The sequence below is a fragment of the Canis lupus genome, chromosome 6 (genome assembly GCF_003254725.2).
Source record: "Canis lupus dingo isolate Sandy chromosome 6, ASM325472v2, whole genome shotgun sequence".
Lineage (NCBI taxonomy): Eukaryota > Metazoa > Chordata > Mammalia > Carnivora > Canidae > Canis > Canis lupus.
In genome coordinates, this window is record NC_064248.1 from 35737447 (window position 1) to 35758017 (window position 20571).

General features: G+C 40.7%; 1 protein-coding gene and 1 long non-coding RNA gene across 14 annotated transcripts in view; both read right to left on the reverse strand.

Annotated features, from left to right (window-relative positions):
• The window catches only part of RBFOX1 (RNA binding fox-1 homolog 1), a 2033116-nt gene that overhangs the window by 1611024 nt on the left and 401521 nt on the right, over positions 1 to 20571 (reverse strand). The gene's annotated exons all lie outside the window — the stretch shown is intronic.
• Positions 6801 to 11685, reverse strand: LOC112640404 (uncharacterized). The gene is made up of 3 exons (XR_003124019.3): positions 11480 to 11685; positions 10830 to 10906; positions 6801 to 7340 (listed from the first exon to the last, which is right to left on the reverse strand). It is a non-coding gene; the product is annotated as an uncharacterized LOC112640404 (long non-coding RNA).

Here is a 20571-nt window from a genome sequence, read left to right on the forward strand (position 1 = left end):
CTGCACATGGATGTTTGTAGAAGTTTTATTCATAGTTGCCAAAACTTGGAAGCAACCAAGATGCCCTTCGGTAGGTAAATGGATAAACTGTGGTACATCCAGACCACAGAGTATTATTGAGTGCTGAAAAGAAATGAGCTACCCTCCCATGAAAAGACATGGAAGAAACTTAAATGTATATAATTAAGAAAAGGAAGCCAGTCTGAAAAAGCTACATTCTGTATGGTTCCAACTATATGACATTCTAGAAAAGGCAAAAAACCATGGAGACAGTAAAGAGAACAGTGGTTGTTAGGGGTTTGGGGTAGGGGATAGAGGGGTAGAGCACAAAGGATTTTGGGGCCAGTGAAAAATACTTTGTATGATGCCATAATGATGGTTGCATGTCATCATACATTTGTCTAAACCCATAAAATGTACACCACCAAGAGTGAATTCTAATGTAAAGTATGGACTTTGGGAAATTATGACATATCAGTGTAGGTTCACTGATTGTAATGAATGTTCCACTACAGTGGGAAATACTGATAGTAGGGGAGGCTATGCATATGTGGGCACAGGAGGTGTGTGTGAAATCTCTGCACCTTCCTCTCAATTTTTTGTGAACCTATAGCTCCTCTTTAAAAAAATCTATATGAAACCAAAAGAGTGACTTACATATATCATTCTTGCTAAAGCCTCATTTGTTCTTACTCTTCGAATTTCCAGAGCCTACAGTTCCTCCATAGTAAAGCTCCCCTATGGGTCAGCTTCTTTCTCCATCAACTCTACATAATCTGCCTTAGTTAGAAAACAAATATCCAGGACTTGCACATAACTCACAACCTGGATTTTCTTCCAAGATCTCCTTGCTGCTTACCTCCTGCATTAGTTTTTTAGGCCTGCCATAATGAAGTACCACAAACTGAGCGGCTTACACAACTCAAATGTGTTGTCTCACAGTCTGGAGACCTGAAGTCTAAGATCACGCTGTCAGCAGGGCTGGTACCTTCTAAAGGCTGTGAAGGAGAATCTGTTCCACGCCTCTTTCCTTGGCTTATAGATGACTGTCATCTCCTGTGTCCTCACATGGTCTTCCTAGTATATGTGTCTTTGTCCTAATTTTCCCTTCTTCTAAGGACACCAATCATATTGGATTAGGGCCCACCCCAATGACCTCCTTTTCACCTGATAACCTCCATAAAGACCCTATCTCCAAATAAGGTCACATCCTGAGTTAGGACTTCAACATAGAAATTTTGAGGGGATGCGATTTAATCTATAACACATTAACAAGGTGTTTTACTAAAAAGATAAGATTTAGAATGCAGTCCCTCACATCTCTTCTACCTCCTGTTACATCGATTTAATTGACTCTGATCTTTTTATGGTAGTTTGTAGGCTCTACAACCGGGCTTTCTGCTGACATATTATTTGGGATTCTTTAAGGGGGCCAAAGACACCCCCATACGCTACCCCATCTCTATCCTACTTCCTGGCTTTTTAAACTTTTCATTCTTTTGAAAATGTAAAACACTTGAATACAATAGGTTGAAAAAAAAACCCAACAGAGGTGGTCAGTGTGATCTAGTTTCTCATCTGGGCATCGCATACCTATGTCCCACAGAGAGTGGCTCCATTTGGACACAATAAAAATCATTTTCTAATAAAGCACCCGGGAAGCAGCAGAGGCTAGCCTGACCTCCCATTTCAATGGCACCCACGTGGGCTGAGCCCAGAATCATCTGCTTCCTCCACAGCAGGCAGACTCAAATCTGCACAAGAGTAATGCAGAGAAGAGCAGATTTTGGCAACGACGCAGAGTTTCAGCCAAAATAAATGCTACCACCTGGTAGCTTTCGAACAGGATCCATGCCGGTATTTCATTTGGGCTGAAAACACTAGGAAAATAGTATTTTGCATCTTGCACCTGTAGCCATGCTTCCTGTCAGCCACATATCACTTTCCAATGATGCCATGAGGTGGGTAGGAGAAGGTGTATTCTAAAGAGGTCTAAACAGGGAGGGCATGTTGGATTCAGAGTCTCTAATAAGATGTGTGTAGGGAAGAAGGCTAGAGTATCCTATGAAATTTTAGCATCCATTTCTTCAGAAACTCAGATATCTTAGCAACTCCCATTTGATGCACATTTCAGTGTTCCTTTGTTTAAATCAATGCTATCGCTGCCAAATGCGTTCACTTATCTCATTATAGTTCAGCTTCGTTTATGTTCCAAAAACTAAGCATGGAGGTAAATGTTATATACCTCACACGGGCGCACACGCATTCATTAAGCATGCACACTATAGAGAAATCTGACTTAATGAAAGTTTATTTGAAGAGAATGCTTATTTAAATGCAGTCTACTCTTGCAAATGGAAATGGGTTATTTTTGGATAATTGCATAGCTGGGTAAGCTGTGCATTCACTCTGCTGGGTGGCCTGTTTCTTAACCTTTTCTAACTGGAACAAATATATATATTTTTTCATCTGCAGAGAGAAACTAATGGGACTTCATTAGGTCAAGAGTATGGTCATGAGGTTTAAGGACTGAGGAGAAATACAAGCAGGAATCCTCAAAGAATAATGCTGGGTGAGGGAGGAGGCGACAAGGCTGAAAGCTCTCATTTTGATACCACTGAGTATTAGGTCCAGCAAAGACGACTAATGAGGGTCTTTAAATGCCTAATTACAGTAAACAGGCTTCCCTTTTCAAATAAAAAGCTTCATTTATGCCTTTTTAGGAGTCAAGAGGAAAACCACCCTATAAATATAATGGGGAAGATATTGAGAGTGCCCTAGCAATCCCTGTTGTATACTTAGAAGGGGTAACAATAGCAAGAGCCAGAGATGTGTGTGAGCCTGGATGCCAAGCAGGGTGAGATCGGGACAGGTCCGGTTCAGTGTGATGTCTCTTGGACTCTGCACCCTGGACTCTACCCCATGCTCCATTCCTTTCTGTCCATAGGACCTTCACGTCCTCACCCACCCCTCCCCAGTTGATGGGCAATTCTGGAACTCAGGCACCAATTGTCATTCCCATAACTCAGTATCTCTCAGTTAGGGATTATGGCATTCCATCTTAAACCTACCTGGACAGCATTCCCCTCCTTCTAGTAACAACACCTATAAGCAGTTCCCCATCTTATCTATCCCAAAGTCAGAAAAAAACAAAACAAAACAAAAAAAACAAAAAACATGGGCCATAAGAAGATAAGATGAGCTGCTGTCTTTAAGTTTCCATATTTTATCCAGAATCTTTCCACCAACACAACCCTTGCCCTCCAACCTGTGGTTAGAACTGTATACCCAGCTCTTCAGAGGCTCTAGAGGAACAACCAAGGCATGCAAAACTCTGTCATACAGGGTGGGAGTTGCCTTGCACAGCTGACTGAGATGTAAGTTTCTGCAACCGCCACCAAATCAACAACCACTACCAAAACCTAACGAACAAAACCCTGCAGTAAGATGATGTGCACTTGATGTAGAGGACTGGTCTGTAACCCACAGTACAGACTGAATTATAAGTAGATGTTTATTTTTTAAATTTTATTTATTTATTCATGAGTGGGAGAGGGAGAGGGAGAGGGAGAGGGAGAGGGAGAGGGAGAGGGAGAGGGAGAGGGAGAGGGAGAGGGAGGCAAAGACATAGGCAGAGGGAGAAGCAGGCTCCATGCAGGGAGCCTGATGTGGGACTTGATCCTGGGACTCCAGGATCATGCCCTGAGCCAAAGGAAGACGCTCAACCACTGAGCCACCCAGGCGTTCCATAAGTAGATGTTTAAAAGACTAGGTGAGTTTGGAGATAGTTGGCTCCCTCGTGAGAGATTAAATGAAATGAGTTGGCAATTGGTGGGAATGGATAGAAAGTAGAGGACCTCTAAGACAGAAGAAGGACACAGCCTTAGCTTCTATGCCTTCCCAAAGACATAAGGGAAAGGGGATACCTATGGAGAGGTCAGAGTTAAGGGTTCATCCTTTGTATGCTGATGTCCACAGTCTGGGACCTGGAAGCCCAAGGAAAGTGGATAGGACATACATTATGAGTAAACTGAATTTAGTATCCTCACACATGTATTCTTGGACTTTGGTGAAATAACAACTTCTTTGCGTTCCAAAGTCTCTATCCCTCAAGTAAGATGAATACGACCTGTTCTGTCTGCTTTCATTATAACCATCATGTTTCTATCATTAAAATTTACTAACATTTATATTTGCCAGTCAGAGAAGTGGGCACTCTGCATATGGGATCTGAATCAGTTCCCATGATAGCCCTGGGAAATAAAATCATGTTGCCCATTGATTGATGGGGAGGAGTAAGGTCACTTGTCTAAGTTCACTCAGCTACAGGTATTGGACTAATATTCACAGGGCTCTTGATGAAGTGTCTTGTGAATTACAAAGCATCAGCAAATGTTATAAACTTGTCCACAAGTGTTTATAAGCATCTCTTCTAAATACTGGCCAGCCCTTGCTTTGGTGTTTGAGAGACTCTTTTTGGCATAACAGAAATATATGGGCTTACTTCATAGGTCTACTCCTCAAGAACATTTTTTACCTCTGGTCATTGGAGCTCAGGCCCAACTAGGACAGGGCCAAGGGTACCCTGGCAGGGCATGCCCAAACCAAAGCAACTCTGTGGTTTCATAAGGGCCAGGTTCAATCAAACCATCAATTGTTTTCTATTGGGGAAAAAAATTCAAATTTCAATAACTATGTCTTTGGGGGGAAAATCCCATTAAAAACTCTTGTCAAAATATGATAATTGATATGATAATTCACTAAAGAAATGACTCTCTAGCAGGTGATGCCATGAATCTTCTGCAATAATGCTGAGCAACATGAAACTTTCCAATGGAACCCAAAATGGCAGGGATTGCACTTGCCCCAAGGAAGGAGAAAAGGCTTGTGTTTTCAGAATCAGTAAACAAAAAAACTCAGACTGATGTTTGATTATGCAGCCTCTGTACACGCAGCTCTCACTTTGCTGAGAGTAAGGGATGTCCATTCCCAGAGTTCCAGGCGCTAATGGAAAGAACAGGAAAGTACAGTGTAAGTGTTAAGGGGTGCCGAATCTTCCAGGTAGCAGACACACTTGCTACTCAGTGGGATGTCTACTATTCTCAAAGTCTCCATGGGTTACTGCTGTTACCACCTTTGTTTCTGGGGTGTGGCAGTTAGTTGCAATGTCAGAGAGTTCAGTCTAGTAGGATGGTGGAAGCCAGCTTGGAAGTGCACATGTAACAGAGCAGCCAACAGCTTGGGCTCCCACCAAGGGGAACCCAAGGTCAATGGAACCTCCTAGTATGGGAGCTAAACTCTGTTGTAGATGCTGCTCGTGTTTCAGGAACCATAAGAGCTTAGGGACAGCCAGTTCCCCTGTGACATGGCATTGGTGGTGAGCCAAAAGGTTTAGAGGCCCAAACGCAACCATCCTGCCCCATATCTTTCTGTTCCGCTACATCTTCCAGTTTGCAAAAGACTCACATCCTTCTCACATATTCATTCAGTCAAATATTTATGGGACACCTATATGTACCGGCCCCAGGTCTAAGCAATGAATAAGATAAAGCAGTTTCACAGTTGAGGTGCATGCATCTGCTAGGGGAGAGAGACAGTAAACAGATGAATAAATAAATAATTTCGGGAGGAAGACAAATCCATAAAGCTGACAGAAGGAGGTGCTATCTCAGAAAGCAAGCTCAAAAGAAAAGTTCTTTCTGGAGGTAGCATATGAGCAAAGATCTGAATAAAAGGAAGTGAAGACCTCTGTGAGTCTCTGGGTCCCAAGTGCAATGAAGTGATGGTGGTCTTGGTACTATACAACAATCAGTAGGTGGTATGACCTGCTGATGGTGTAGGGGTAAATCACTTTTCAAACCCAAGTTTTAAAAATATTCCCTTGGAGTAAGTATTCTCAGATTTGTGCTGACTTCAGGAGGCAAGCAGACTGCCTTGGCAGCAATTTTTAAAAATAAAATGAAAAGCAATTATGTTCCATCACAGCAATTTACTCAGTGAAAATCTGGGGAGAAAAAAAGGTAAATACATCCCCTTCACCCCCAAAGGCCTCCTTAGCCAGGGGCTTTCCTCATGGCCAGAGCTGGCTCTCTCCCCTCTGGGACGTGGGCCCAGGCTGTCTTCACAGCTCCAGGGAAGGCACATTCTGATTTCCTGGTACCAACAGAGTAGCTGGGAATGAGTCACCCCCAAGCACAGCCAATTCAAGCAATGAACAGTAAAGACAAAGGAGAGCATTTGTATGTGTTTCCCAGACATGACACATTCTAAGGAGGTTGCAGCCAAATCAAGTCTCCTGAGGTCTCAGAGTGTTGATCTGCAGTCAAAAAGCTTAAAATGACACCGGAGGAGAGGAAAGACTGCCCAAATCATGCTGCACTTTTAACCCAGCCAGACGCCCCGCATTTCCCTGACTAGCGCACTTGTGTTCTACTTTCTTATCTTGGTTTCCAACCACCCACCCCCATCCTACCGAGTCCCTCTATTTTAACATTAAGTTTTTAAAAAATATGTGCAAATAGTACATGCTCAGAATATACAAAAAAGCAAAAAGAAGGAAATAAAAAAACATTCACAGTGTCACACCATTCAGCAATAACTGCTTTTCACGTTCTGCTGTATATCCCTCAAGAGTTTTTCTTTCCTATCTTATTTATGGATACATATTTTTAAACAAGCTATAGCCATACGATGTGTCGTTTAACATAATTTTCTCACTCGAGGAATCAGAAATACCTTCCCAGGCCTATGTAAATGATACAGTTATCCAAATGTGTTTACCAAATCAGATTTAATGGCTGCAGAGGATTCCATTTTATGGGCAGACCATAATTTATTTGATTTTTCCTGTTATTAGAATTTTCATTATTATAAACAATGCGATGAACATCACTCACTTCTTCATTTAGTAACTATTTATAGAGTGCCTTCTGTGGCTAAGTTTGAGAGCACATCCTTAATTACTCCCTGAGGATAAATATCTCGAGGTAGAATTGCTGGGTTCAAACATAGGCATTCATTTAAGGCGTTTGAAACAAGCATATTTGTCTTATTGCCAAATCGCCCCCTGAAAGGTTATTCCAAGTTGTACTCTATCAGCCTGGTTTGAGAATATCTGGCTCCCACAATCTTTGACAGCATCAACTTCTCTCTTTTTCTTTTTTTTGGGGGGGTGGGAGTGGGGGAAGAGGGGCAGTGATTTTGTAGGAAAAAAATGTGTTTCATTTTTCAGTCCTTTGTTGCTACCCAGACTGAACATTTTTCCACTGTGTACTGGCCATTTAGATTTCCCGTCCTGTGAATTGCTTATTCATAGGTTCCACGATACGTCTTAATTAAGCCTAGGATGAAGAGGAAAGAATGGAGAAAATTAATAATTATTGAGTGCTTGTTATGTGCCAGACAGTGTATACTATTGGCTTCATGGGGAAACACTTATCATTATAATAGGTCTATCATTATCCCCATTTTATAGGTGATAGTTCATAGCTTGGAGAGTTTATTCTCTCAAGAATGCATGGTAGAGAGCAAAGTTCAAACTCTGCTTTGAAGCTTGTTCCCATCACTGCCTTCTGGGAGGTGTTCAAAACTTTGATTCTGAGGTCCAGTGCTAGGAGAATCTGTGTAAGGGCCAGGACTGAGAAGGTCCTTACTGTGAGGTCTTGCCCCAGCACCAAGTCACTTGGTAGCACTCAATGGCTTCCTCAGAGAACCTGCCACCTCACATTTTAAAAAATCGTTTTATCTCAGGAGCCTATAGGAATACATTGTTTAGGAAACACTTGGAAATAATAACTACCGAATGGCAGGGCAAGATTTTTCTCATCGCGGCTGAGTGGCTAAAGAACCATTTCAGAGGTTGAGGCATATCCTGCTGGCAATCACAGCTTTTGGCTTCCAATATACTCTTTAGAAGTAGCTTTAACATATTCAAATGTGCATGATTGTATCACAAAATAAACAGCAGTGTGAAGTGTCTCCTAATTTCTATCTTCTGCTTAAGCCTTTTCTCCTTCCAGCTAGAACACTGCCCCCTCATCTTTTCTCTAAGTCCTACATGTTGTTCACTATCTACCCCACTGGATCCTTTTTGCCCCTTGCATCCTTTACTGGCTGCGACCACACTGCATAGCTCGTCGGCTTGCTTTTCATTGAAGTGAAGTTTACGTACCATAAAATTAACCACTTGAAAGTGAACAATTCAACGGCCTTCAGTACATTCACAATGTTGTGGAAACTACTACTTTTTTAGTTCAAAAATATTTTCATCAGCCCAAAAGGAAACCCTGCCCCCATCAAATGCTCAATTCTCTTTCCTCCCTCCTCCTAGGCCCCAGCAACCACCAAACTACTTTCTATCTCTATGGATTTATCTATTTTTAATATTTCACATAAATGGAACCATATATGTGGGCTTTTTGAATTAAATGGACTTTACTTTTTTTTTTTTTACTTAAATGGGCTTTAAAAAAATCATGCTATGTTCTAACATGTTTCAGTACTCTATACCTTTTTTGTGGCTAAATAGTATTCCACCATATGGACGGATCATAGTTTCAATATCCATTCATCTGTTGATGGACATTTGTTTCATCATTTGCTTATTATAAATAATGTTTCTACAAACATAGGGGGACATTTATTTGTTAGAGTACCTCCTCTAATTCCTTAAGAGTGGAATTGCTGGGTATTTGTTTTATTTTCTGGTTTATTAAACTGTCAGATCCTTCAGGGCAGAGGTTTCATCTTGTTTACCAATTTACTTCTAGGGCCTAAGGCAGCCTGCTGTCCTGGTTTGCCTGGGACTATAGGGTTCCCCAGATTATGGGACTTTCAGTGATAAAACTATGAAAGCCCCAGGCAAACCTGGATGAGTTGGTCACTCTACTAAAGTCCAGTACATTATGTGACATGGAACCATTACTGAGTAAATATCTGTTAGATAAACAAATTTTGCCATTTACTCAATCATGACATGTCTCAGCACATTGAGACTCAGTTTTGTTTTGTTATTTTTACCCAAAAAGGCATTTATAACAATCTATAAGATTACAGAAACCTACACTTACAGTACAGTTGAAGCACACGCAGAAGAGAGCATGGAAGTTTTAAACAGTAAAACTGTTTGTGGCAGCATTTAAGCCTATTTGATAAAGATGCCCAAGAAGTATCAAAGGCTTCCATGTGTTGGTGAGAGATAACTGCCATATGTACCAAAAAGAGAAAGGAATATTGCTCCTTTATACTGAATGAGATTGGGCATATCAGAAAAACACCCATAACAGAGAATGGCAATTGATATCCCTTTAGAAAAAGGCAGAGGCCTGTGGGAAACTGAGGAGCATTCAGACAAGGATGAAAATTAGTACAGGAACTTTGGTTTTACAGAGATCTAGCAGATGCTTGGCCTTGGAAATGTAGGAACCTTCATCAGTTCTATGCCATTAAGAATAGTAATAAGGGGGACGCCTGGGTGGCTCAGCGGTTGAGTGTCTGCCTTCGGCTCAGGGCGTGACCCCAGAGTCCCAGGATCGAGTCCTACATCAGGCTTCCTGCATGGAGCCTGCTTTTTCCTCTGCCTATGTCTCTGCCTCTCTCTCTCTCTCTCTCTCTGTCTCTCATGAATAAATAAATAAAATCTTAAAAAATATTTAAAAAAAAGAACAGTAATGAGGTATCACTTCACACCTGTTAGAATAGTGATATAGATAGGTAGGTAGGTAGGTAGGTAGGTAGATAGATAAGATAGATAGCAGTTGTTAGAATGTGGAGAAAAGGGAACTCTTGTGCATCATTGGTGGGAATACCAATTGGTATGACCACTACAGAAAATAGTATAGGGTTCTGTCAAAAATTAAAAATAGGATAACCATATGATCAAGCAATCCCACCTCTGGGTATATATTCAAAGGAAAAAACAGGATCTCAAAGAAATACTGCACACCCATGTTCACTGCAGCATTATTCCCAATAGCCAAGATATGGAATCCACCCAAATGCCCATCAACAGATGAATAAAGAATATATGGTATATGCATACAAAGGAATATTATTCAGCCTTAGGAAAAAAAAATAAATCCTGAAATTTCTGGCAACATGGATGAACCTGGAGGATATCATGTTAAGTGAAATAAACCAGTCGTAGAAGGACAAATACTGCATGATCCCACTTATATGAGAAATTTAAAATAGACTCATAGAAGCAGAGACTGGAATGGTGGTTGCCAAGGGCTGCGGGAGGATGGAAAGGGGAGGTATTATACAGAGGGTATAAAGTTCCAGTTATGTAAGATGGGTAAGTCCTAGAGAGCTATTGTATAGTATAGAGCCTATATAGTTAACAATACCAAATTGTATACTTAAATATTTGCTGAGAGTGTATCTTACATTGTATTCTTATCACTAATAATGATAATTATAAAGGGGGCAGGAGGAATCTTTTGGTGATGATGGAAATGTTCATGGAATAGATTGTGGTGATGGTTTTGCAGATGTGTATGCATCTCCATACACATAAAGTTGTATGCATTAAATATATATGGCTTTTTTTGTGTCAATCATATCTCAATAAAGTTTTTCAATAATTTTTTTTAAAAAGAAGGGAGATGAAAAGAGCTATAAATTCTAGACAAGATTTTGAACTTGCAGTGACTGCAGGAGAGCCTGAGAGTTTGTGTATTTGAATGTCCTCATAGAATTGAATGGCATTTCAGCAAATGTGTAAAATGTGGCTGGAGGGAGGTGAAGGCAAAGTCAAGGATTACACAGGACCATGAGAGACACGGAGGAGGAGCCACAGAGGAAGTGGGAACATCAGAACAGAGATGTACCTAAGGACTTCACCAATTCCCACTGTGGACACGCAGTATTCGTACTTGGAGATGTCCTCATGTTTCCATCAACTATCCTGTAAGATATACACAGATTTCATGCCATTATGCAGGTTCAGACATTTTAAACTCAACTTTGTTCGCAGGTATAGGAAGTCAGGCTAGGGAACACCCACTGATAAAGCTAAACATGATTATCTGGGTTAAGTGAAGAAAGGAAATATATATATATGATATATCCTATATATCCTATGTGTACACACATATACACATGTATGTACAATACATATATACACACACAACTGATGGTGCCCAAATATGTGTGTATAAGGACAGTGTGTACTTTCAATCCTTACAGCACTTCAGAAAGGTACACATTCTTAGCTTCCCCATTTTATGAACATGGAAGCAGAGGTTCAATAAGCTGAAGGAATTTGCTCAAAGTCATGAGATGGAAAATGGAGAAGCTGAGATTTAACTCTGTTTTTGTTTTTGTTTTTTTGTTTTTTTTCATTGTATCACACTGCCTCTTACATGTCCAACTAACTTTTCCTTTCTGGATGAGCTCAACAGGGAGGTGGAGTCAAGGTTCACTTTCCATGGAGGGTCAGCAGCCCTTTTCCCACAATGAGGTATTAAATGATCCTTACTCCTGTCTGACAGAGCAGATTACTTAGATGTGCATTCATAACCTTTCTCCACCATGTCCAAAAAGTGAAGGTCCTTGGTTAGATTAGGATGTCAAATTTATCATTCCCTGTTTCTTCTGACATCCAACACCTTGTACTTGCAACACATCATTTCTTTATTAGTGATCAGCAGAACTGTGCTCACAGAAGCTTTCCTATTCTGGGTCTTAATTTTGTACATTTCCAGTTTCCATGGAGACACTACATTCTTGCATTCTAAGAGTGTCACTGTAAAACAATGTGAAAACAAAGCAACTTCATAGAAATGGCTCACTCTGGACATCACCAGGCAACACTCTCGTCAAATACATAGGACCACTGTACTGCATTTTGGGGTTAATTGCTGAGGCCAAGCTCCCTTCTTTCTCCCCCAATCTAGGAGATGCTTTTAATGCCCATCCTGGGGACCAAGTTCACAGTTATGAAAGCATCCTCAGGTCTCCCTGCTTCAATTATTGCACCACCGTTATAATAAAGTCGAGAGGTAACTATGGCAACATTATTCCAAGGATAAATACCACAATATCGCCTTCAACTTTTCCCCCCAAAAAACAAATGAAAAATCAAGAACATGGAGGATTAATAGCATCACTTGTTAAAAAGCCAATGGACAGCAGAGTTCAGAAAAGCTTTAATTAGTGGAGTCTTTCCTGGCTCAGTTTAACACTTGCTCTGTGCCTCCCACAGAGAAAGCACATGTGGGCGGTCAGCCTCAGAATTCAGTATCACTGAACCTGGACACCATCAGGCATCCAAACCTGGGTTTCTGGAAGTTCACAAAGGTGTCCCGAGTCTGCTTTCCCTAGAAGATCAATGTTGTAGGCAGAGGTAAGGGCTTACCCCTGAGGTATAGAACTTCATAGTGTGTCAGGTTCAGCTACAGTAGGGTTCACCAGAGAATACAGAAGGAGAGGGACTCACTGTCAGAGCTTCTCATCATGTAAGAACTAACAGAAGTAGCCCAGCACAGTGGTTGTTAGCAGCATGGACTTGAAAATTAGACCGATGAATTGAGTTGAAGACTCTTCTCTTCTACTTATTAGCTCTTTGACCTTAAAACAAGTTACTTAACCTCTCTGAGCCTCAGTTTCCTCATCTGTAAAGTCGAGATGATAGCCAACCCGGTAGCATCATTGTAAGGATTAGAAATCATGTGTGTGGCAATCTGTCCAACAAAATTGATTTCTTCTGGGTCACATCTATATTACATTTCCTAGCTTCTCTGACTGAATTATGACCAATGAAATAGGAGTTGCAATTTTATGTTCTTCTTGGCTAGCCCATTAAGAAATTCCCACCTATGCTTCTCTATGCTGTTTTCCCCCTCTGCTGGCAAAATGTCAACACCAAGGGCAACCTTGGAAGCTATTGAGTGCTGATGGCAGAGTCTCGATCAACTGGGTCTTAGTTCTGTGTCTCAATCAACCTGAACAACTGTATGGAACAAAGCTTCCCAATCCTTTGTCAACTGGGATCACCTGCATTAAATCAGTATTGATAAAGAAATTTCCATTGTGCTAATACAGTTAGGGGCTTATTTATCATCCACTATGACCCTTGGTTATACAAATGTAACATGCTTAGCTAAATTCCTGACATGCAATGAACATTCTGTACCTGTTAGGTATATTATTGAAAAGAAGCCACTTTCTCTGCAAAGCTGGCCAATCTGCCAAAAACCTTGGCAAGTAACATCTCCATTGACTTCATGGAGTCTATTTGATTCATAGAATTAGGTGTAAGCTTTTCTGCTGCAATAAGTAATGAAGTACAAATTGAGGAAATTAGTTATCAATTAGTCATTCGATGGTTGGGAAGGCAGGCGGCAGGCATAAATGGTGCCAGATTAGTTAAGCCATGATAAATTTTATTGCTCTACAAGGATTGGGTCTTTATCCATTACTTCTCAAATTTATCTTTATTATTGGCCCCAGGATAGGAGACAGGGCCTGGATGTAGAAGGAGGTAAGAGACCAGCCACGGCATTTGGGAGATGTAACAAACTCTATAGCAAAGGTGGTCCCCAATGAAGCCGTTTATGGGCCACTGCAAGGGAAAAAGGCACCAAAGAAGCCATGACTCATCTTTCCTTACTGCCCTCTCTATAGGGGTTTCCAGTTTTCCTAGAGAAGTCCCACAGTTTGCATGCCTATAATTATCATACCATACTATAATCCCACAGCATTTTGCATGTCAATGCACTGCAGGAGGTAAGAGGGGATTTTTCAGCTCATCTGGAAGATTTAAGAATTTGGCTCATAGAAATTAAATAACAACTGAAAAAGGAGAAGGCTTGAACCCTTCTGGTCTGGGAATCCCTGTGACCACCTATGATCTTGTATATCTTTCCTCATGCCTATCACAGAATTACTAATTTTTTCATAGCTTTCCATTATGTAATATGATATCCAAATTTTCACCATGACCTCAGAGGCCATCCAAGGTCTGGCACCTGTCTGCTCTTTATCTTCATTTCTTATCCTTCTCCTCTCCTCATCATGTCTTCTAGCTCTGAATGAACTGGCCTTAAGTTGCTGATATTAATTCCTGGCCTGGGAGAAAGGGTCTTCTTTTATGGTCACCTTAGGCCCTTTAGGTCATAGGTAAAGTTTCAGGAGAAGCCACTGGCTTAGTCTACATAACACCCAATAGCCACAGTCATCAACAATCCAACCAATAGGGTCAGGCTGGACCAAAGCAATGAGCTCCTAATTGAAACTCTCCCATGGGTGTCTGGGTGACTCAGTTGGTTAAGCATTTGCCTTCAGCTCAGGTCGTGATCTCAGGTCCTGGGATGGGTTCTGCATTGGGCTCCCTGCTTAGTGGGGAGTCTGCTTCTCCTTCTCCCTCTGTCCCCCACCCATACTCTGTCTCTCTCAAGGAAAGAAAGAGAGAAAGAAAGAAAGAGAGGAAAGAAAGAAAGAGAGGAAAGAAAGAAAGAAAGAAAGAAAGAAAGAAAGAAAGAAAGAAAGAAAGAAAGAAAGAAAGAAAGAAAGAAAAAAAGAAAAGAAAAGGAAAGGAGAGGAAAAGAAAAGAAAAGGAAAGAAAAGGAAAGAAAAGAAAAGAAAAGAAAAGAAAAGAAAGACAGATACTCTTGGCTCCAATCTAATCCTTACTTAGCTGCCAGTCATCAACTAAAAATCTTCTTTCCTTCCCTCCCTCGCTCCCTCCCTCCCTTTCTTCTTTCTTTTTAAAGAAACAGCAGGTGAGAGAGCAGTGGGGGACTGGGGAGCAGAGGGAGAGACAGTATTTTAAAGAGGCTCCATGCCCAGTACAGAGCCTGACATAGGATTTGATATTAAGACCCTGAAATCATGACTTGAGCTGAGATCAAGAGTCAGCCACTCAACCAACTGAGCTACTCACATACCCCTAGACTCTCCTACTTTATGATAGCTAACACACACTCGGCAGGTACAAGGAATGATACCAAGGATGTCATATATACTAAACATTTAATAAGAACTTTAGAGGTAAGTTACCATTATTATCCTTATTTTACTCATGAAGCTTCAGAAAGTTAAGGACTTTATGTGTAGAAATTCCTAGATTCAAAACCAAGTATTCTGGCTTTCAATTAGCATATATATATATTTTTTAAAGATGAAGGTTTTTTTTTTAAGATTTATTTATTTATTTATTCATGAGAGACAGAGAGAGGGAGAGAGAGAGAGGCAGAGACACAAGCAGAGGAAGAAGCAGGCTCCATGCAGGGAGCCCGACGTTGGATTCGATTCCGGGTCTCCAGGATCAGGCCCTGGGCTGAAGGCAGCGCTAAACCGCTGAGCCACCGGGGCTGCCCTCAATTAGCATATTATGCCAACTCCAGTAAAATATTTATATGTCCAAGTTTACCCTCAAAACTCCTAAAAGTTTTCCATAAAGTACAAAATATGTGGTTTTGCATTATTAACACTTGTACCTTATTCACAGAAGCCATCAAGCTAGATTAGAAAAAGAATCAGAAAGAAAGGCTATATGCTGATATCAGATAATTATCATATAGCTAGAGGTTAATGGGTAATAATAGAGAATCCCGTATTATTCCTGCTTTCCTATAGGGTTCAGGCCTTTGATTTCCTATTAAGACCCTATCACCTCAACACAATTCTCTACTTATTTATGGATACGAAAATTTAATGAGATTGAATGATATAATGGAGGGGTACCTTATACAGAGAATAGCAGGAGTATGCTAATAAATGCTTAATAACCAGATCTCGGGGCAGCAGGTAGAGGAAACCACTGGTCTGTAGCGTTTTCTAGTTTCCATGGTTTAAATACTCTCATGATGGCCAATTTCAAGCTGCTGATATGACATAAACTAACTGGCAGATTTCCTTAAATTTTGACCATCAGCTCTCACTGGCCAGGACAAGCTGGCTCCAGCATACCATTAGAGGACAGGCCCTACAGACAGTTCTGAGAAAGTAAAGAAATTCCAAAGTATATACTTGGATTCTTTCTGCCATATGGAAGTAGAGTTGTAACTCTTTTCTCAAGTGAAAAATGCAGCCTAAATTCTATGCAATTATATTCTAAATTTTTTGAGACTAAATAGTAAAACAACAAGCAGCATACAAAGTATAGAATTTGTAGACAGCTTACACCAATGAATATTTTTTTCTCTTAAATGTTCTACATAATAGCACTAAAATCTTTATTTCTAAATTTTTAATAAGCACATTATGAAGACTGAGCTATACCAAAAGAAAACCATCACTAAAGTGTAGTATATGAAAACACAGAGATTTGCACTCTTTTTGAACACTGTTCTGTGTAAGTTTTCCTTTCTTACTAATTTCTTTCAGTTTACTTTGAAATACAATATACATCTCAAAGTTGCATGGATCCAAAGTAGTGTGCCTAAAGTTCTTTATCCAAACTTGTCTAAGTTACTCACTGGTTTCATGAAATCATATTGCCTCTCCTCTCCAGTCTAACAGATGTAATTCAAAGAGTTGAGTTACCAGGTTTTTCTGAAATCTTGTAAAATGTCTGTTCATCCTTGACTGGGGGAGGCATTCTCTCTGAAGAAAGAAAAGAAGGATCCCGTGACCCATGAAGCAGACTACCTCCTGGAAAGCACAGTGCCATAATATGAGGGCCCAAAAGCTCGGTGAGTGGTAAAACTGGAAGGGAGCCCTTCAAATGGTTTTAATACCCTAATGTTTGGGATCAAAGATAAACCTTGTCAATTTGGGATCAATGTCATTTTTCCCTCTCTTTTTAAATAGTTGATATTATACAAATATGCTACTTTTCATTTCTTCTGGGCCACTACCCACACCAAATATTCCTCACCTTCAGGGCAGTCCTGGGATGGGCAAGGCTTTTTGCTACCCTGTATCCATGTGACTTCTGGTAAATGTCTTGCCCTCTCTGATCCTCAGAATTCATCCTGCCTGGATTGAGAACACTATGGTCCACCTTCACCCTGGCGCTTCTATCCCTCCTGAGACCAAGGACAACTATATGTATCTATTTGATTTTAAGCAGAAGTCTATGTTGGACATATTAACTTCTTTATTCAGTGGAGAGGGTATCTGCCCACTGGCTTCACAGAGGTGTCAAATGACATAATGGATATGAAAACTCTATGGGGAGAAAAGAAAGATAAGAGCTTCACAAATGTAAGGCATTATTAATGTTAATTACTTGCCAGTGATATGCATAATGCCTAGAATCAGTGAATTCTAGAGCTGGGAAGAAACTTTATAATCACCCAGTCTAATCCATCATTTCTCTAACACAGCCTGCAGAGAGAGGTCCTTAAACTGCCTGGGTCAGAGAGAAAGCAAGATTCCTTCACAACAGGTCACCTAATTCCAGGAAAAATGACTACCGTTTTCTGATGCTGATTTGGGTGACAAAAACATTTTATTTCATTTTATCTCAGATCTATGTGAGTGGATAAATGGCTCCTGCCTCCCCCTACAAGCCAAAAAATCCCAAATTATATTGCTTGCCAATTCCTGCTGTGTAAATACTTCACTATGGCCAATTTCAAGTTATCAACATGAAGCCACTGAATATGGACTTGTGAAGAGACCTATGCTACTGGATCCTGCGGTCCAGTATCATTCCGGCAGCCCACATGGCTGAATTTAAAACTTCTGAGTCTCTGACCTCAAGAGATTCCACAAGAAGCTGTGGAGTCAGATTTGTGAAGAGAAAATTAAACACACAAGGTCATCAGAGTAAGAGTAGAGAAAGTGGATTTAAGGCACTGTGGGCCTCCAGAGGAAGGAACAAGTTATTAAAAAGCAGCTACAGAAAGGAGGCGGTCTTTGAGATGGGGGTTTGTAGACTGTGTAGGAGCACGCTAGATGAGCAAGGTGACAGGTAACAGAAAAGAACACAAAGGGAGAGCATGACACAAGCAAAGGCAAAAAAAAAATAAAATAAAAAAAGACTGTTTTCAGGGCATAGTTATCAGTTAGACGTGGTTTAAATTATTACACTAAAGCAGCGCCCAGCCCAAAAGTGGGTGGCAAGATGAAGAGATCCTCTAGAAGTCTCTCTTTCATAAGATATGCCCTTTCCACTGATGGGGCGCAAACACTCTAGGTAAGCGTTGACAGAAATACAATACAATCTACACATGTGATTTAAAATTTTCTAGTAGCCACATTAAAGCAAGCAAAAATAAATTGGTAAAATTATCTTTGAAATAGGTTTTGTTTAACCCACTATGTAAAAAATATGATCATCTTAATACGCGGCTCTAACCATGTTTCAAGGGCTGGGTAGACATGTGGCTAATGGCTCCTGGTAGTGGATGGTACAGTACCAAGGGGGCCTAATCTTATGAAAATGTAAAATAAGTCCCCAGGGCACAGGTGCTGGATGGGTGCTGTGTGGTTTGGGAAACTTCCGACGTGTCTGGTCTCCGTGGCATTGCCTCTGCTGGGCACTTGATTATAACCCACAATGGGTGGCATCAGCCAGTAGAAACAGAGAACAAAAGTTGCCCACCCAGTGCCTCAATTAAATTTACCCCAGGGATATAAGTGCTCTAGCTTCTACTTCTTCAGCTGATTAAAGACATGTCTGGAGACATAGAGGATGTATCTATAACCTAACACATCTACTCCCTTTCTCCATTCTTCCCAGCTATGCAACAACAGAGTATCTACCTTTCAGGGGAGTTGGAACATTAAAATAAGCTCATCTGAGAAGAACATTTAGGAGACCAGGCTAATGGTAAGTGATAATAATCCTTCACTCTTTATTGTTATGCATAACATGCATCCTGCCTGATACAACGTGTGCTCATTGAGGGTTTGTTGCCTCTATTATCGTACAGATATGATGCTGACTGCATCTTCTTTCCAACCCTCAAGGCTCTTGCAGCCTGGACTACCCTGTGTCCTACTTGGGTGGGAGGGCAGGTGGGTATCCACCTGAAGCCCTATGCTTCATGAACCCTTCTCAAGCTTACAGAGGTCCTCACTTTTTTTTTTTTTTTTTGAAGTCCTACAGGACATCTAGTCTGTCAGGTACAACTAGACCCTCAGTCAAGACCAGTTGGACACTCAATGCCCAAAACTTACTATGTAGATACCTTGTCCAACAATCCTATGGAGTTGAATACAGGATGTTAGTGGATACCTACTGTTTGTCAGACATTCTTGTGGCTCCTGAAGACGTAAAAGCGATCAGAACTGTTGCATCCATTTGAGAGCACCTGAATTTAGAAGTCTCCTTCAGAACAAGAAATATATCCCCACTTTTACCTTTTCAAATGATTGATAAAAGTACCGGACTCACAGAAGCCATTCTAATACCTTCTGATGGATTAAGAAGAAAAAAATAAAAATAAAAGAAAGACAAACCTCAAATTTCCCAGAAGGAGCGTTCACCATTTGGACCAAACGATAGAGAAACTTAAGCCCCTCATCCTATCACTCCCTGAAAACTCTTATGCTCCAGAATCAGAATACCTCTCATTACATGGACACTGCATTGTTTAAAAGTCTGATTTAATATTTCCCCTTACTTTTGAAATTCTCCCAGGTTTCAGGCTGCCGAAGGACTGGGCAAAGCAGAGTATTTCTAGTCAATGATAGCATTATCATATGATTCCTGTTAATCCCCAAATGCTGGAAATAGCACACCTAGTATTTAGCAAAAGTCTGGCTTCTTAATACAGCAGGTATTAGGGTAGGCATTAGGTGTTTTAGATAGAAAGAATCGCATATCCCTTTCCTACCCTACATGTTTTTTTTTTTTTTCTTTAACAAAGTTTCTTCTCAAAGTTTCACTTTAAATATAAAATATGTCCTTGTGGAAGCTGTTACAAATGTCACCACTTTAACCGGCCCAAATTTATGGTGGCATTGAATTTTAATGGAGCCATAAATGTCTGATGTAATGGTGATATATGCATCGCAATAAATTGTTATAGAGAAATATAAAAATAAGTGTAAGATAAAAGATTGTGTATAAAATATGTTTTTATATCTCCTTTAATGATTAAAAATCATACAAACTTGATATTCTAAATCACTTGGAATAGCCATTGTGGCTCAGAGAACATTTTCTCCCCTGAAAGTCTTTCCCAGGCTGAGTTGATGATTCTGTGGTCAGAAATCACATCGGCTTTAATGAGGACATTTAAGATGATTTTTATGTTGACGTGGGAAAAAAAGTAATTAGCATTAAAGAAGATGGAGATGATGACATCAATGACCCTTTGCCTTGGGAATGGTCCTCTGGAACTGACAGGATTGATGGGTCTGTGGCCTCGTGACAACTCCTGCTGTCTTCAGGGCGACCCTAACACTCGCCCGGTGTCTTGAAGTGACTTGGCAGCTCCAAGGACAGATCAGGAAAGAGGGAGAGGACAGGAGTAAGCAGCAGGAGGTGAGGCACTCGTTGTGGGGGGGGTGGGGTGGGGGGAGGAGTTGAACAGAAGTGGCTGCCTATGATGCTGGCTCTGTCCCAGCTTCACCACAGATTTGCCTGGATGAGCACCTTCACCTTTCCAAGCCTCAGTTTTCTCATATACAAAATGGAGGTGATAATAGCATCAAGGTATGGGCATTTTT